Source organism: Lolium perenne, chromosome 2 (genome assembly GCF_019359855.2).
Source record: "Lolium perenne isolate Kyuss_39 chromosome 2, Kyuss_2.0, whole genome shotgun sequence".
In the NCBI taxonomy this organism is placed as follows: domain Eukaryota; kingdom Viridiplantae; phylum Streptophyta; class Magnoliopsida; order Poales; family Poaceae; genus Lolium; species Lolium perenne.
In genome coordinates this window covers 305,579,707-305,582,343 of record NC_067245.2, presented here as the reverse complement: position 1 = coordinate 305,582,343, position 2,637 = coordinate 305,579,707, and positions in this window count along the sequence as shown.

The following is a 2,637-nucleotide window of genomic DNA, read 5'->3' as shown; positions in this document are numbered from 1 at the left end:
GCTCGCAGCAGGGAGCAATAACTTTCTCCGGCGGCTGGAGTGGGATGGTCAAACCCTTGGCTAGTGCCGTCGTCAGGGCGGCGCAGGGCAGGCTGGCCATGGCCACGAGGAACGGGGCAGACGATGGGCGAAAGGCGACGGGAGACGTGGCAGGGGCAGCCCACATGACGCGGCCCTCCCCCTCCAGGGCAGGGAGGAATCCGTCCGTCACAGGGACAGAGGTCGTATACGACTCCTACTTTGCCCTCGCTCTCTCTCAGCCTCGGGAGTCGGGCCCCAAGCGCTGTGTAGGAGTACGAGCCTGTAGCCTGTAGCCTGCGCCTCTACCTCTGCTCCTCCATTTATTTTACTGCTCGCCTTCCAAAGGGCGTACTGTACTGTGGACTGTGCTTCCCGTCACCGGGGGAGTGAGCCAACACCGTCGTTCTAGGCTGGCCGGGCGAGAGAGCGAGCGACGCTGGTCAACCCGGTGAACGGATGGGCCATGGCTGTGGCTGATTGTTCCTTGCCACTGTTGTCGGAGGCAAACCAGGTAGGAATTCTTTGACAAACGCTCGTAAACACGCAAACGCTCATTTATATGAACGTACATACGCACATCTTACTCATACGAGCATCTTCAAGAGACCAATCCGGTAGATTTTGAGGTTGACAAAGTCACCGTTTAACGGATACGTCACCTACCACCGAAAGCATAGCTAACGGTTGAACATTTATTCATTAGATACCTCTTTGCGAAATTGATTTGGAGAGTGGTCCATTTTACGTTTAATATATCTCCTCCATCTAATATCGAAAATATGTTTGGAAATTGGTTAAATGGGATAGATAAGAAAACAAAGTCTCGAATTCGCGTAGGAGTTTGTGCTTTGCTTTGGGTAATATGGAATTGTCACAATGATGTGATTTTTAACAGAGCCGAAGGTGCTTTCTTTTTGCAGGTTATCCACAAAGCTACTTATTGGATCCATATGTGGTCCTATCTCCATCCCGAGGATCAGCGAGAACCTATGGAGTCTGGATTCACTCGGTTAATGGCGGTCGTATGGGCTATCTTTGGCCAGGGTGCTTGGCAGAGTACTAAGTAGGATACAATATGCATAGGCATTTGTTGTATTCTTTTTTTTCGATGGCTAATTCATGTAGCCATGTTATGCGATCCGTGAACTTGTAATAACTATAAGCACTTGAGACTTTTTAAGAAAAGGTTGTGTGATGCAAAGGCTAGGGAGCTAATCCCCATTTCAAAAAAAATTCAAACACCCATATCAAGTCTAGGACTTGAACTTGGGTGGGCTGGTCCCACCACAATGAACCTAGCCGCCATAGTCAATCTCGATTTGCTAGCTAGGACTTCTTTAATCTATAGAATTCATATAAAAATTATGTAGGATTTAGATTCTATGAGAATTTTTCCTACACTAGTAGTTTGATTCATACGAACATATCCTATAAAAACTAATTAAATAGAATCTTGTAGTGCAAATCATATAGAAAATAAAACACTAGATCATACCTCATGGAAAATTTCCTTTTGCACAATCAAACACAACTCATCTTCGTATAGGATTCAACTAACCATGACATCTAAATCCTATGCTTTTCATATTCCTAAGATTTTTCTGTCATATGAATCAAAGGAGCCCTCATGCTACGAATGGTTCATTTAGCTCTGACGGCTCATTAGCCATGTTGTTTACAGCATCCCCACTTGCCCTCCCAATTAGGGCATCTTCAGCTCCCTGATGCAGATTAGATGCTAAAAATAACCCCACATGTTCGGTTGTGTCGGATCATGGACGTGGAGATGGTATTCGGACCATGATTGTCCGTTTGCGTCTTGAGGTGCTCCTAGTAGCTCGACGTATATTTACTGTATATTTCATCGATGAGATAGAGATACATTGGTGGTAAAAAAACATACAAAATCAAATAAACACAACGAAATCTATTGTCGTCTAGTCGTCGCCGGTGAGGTCGATGACATCCGTCATCTCCCATGGCCTATGCGGTGCCGGTGGCGGTAGATAGTATACCGGCAGCGCGAGAAGGGGAGGAGGAAGGGTAGTCCTCGCTGGCTCTGGTTACGGATCCCGCGCCACGGGAGGAGCAGCAGACGGGTTGCGTGCCTCGTGCTTTGGAGTCACCGGAGGTATCACCGGCGTCCCCCGCGCCGACTCATGGAGCTAGAAGCCGAGGTCGTCCCACTAGGCAAGCTGGCCGAGCTTACTCTGGTCGATGGCCAGCTGGATGGCCTCATCCTCGGTGAAATCCGGCGCCTAGAGCTACGGCTCCCACGCCCTGTCGCCATCGTCGAAGCCATCGTCCTCGTGGTCGTCGGCCTTCTCATCACCCTCCTCATCGTCGTTGACCTCCTCGTCCTCATCGCCGTCCTCGTCATCCTCCTCGTCAGTGAGGGCGTTTATGAGTTCGCGCTTGAAGAACCCGGCGTCCCACGTCCCAAACGTGATCCAACTATAGGAGTTGAGGTCGTACGCCATATTTTCTAATCCGCCATATTACCGCATGATGCACGGGAGGCACCGACACATGGCAGGAGATGAGGTACCAGCCTCTGCTCGATAGGCTGACATCCGACCATGGCACCAGCCGGATCGCCCCCCAGAGTTGGCGCGC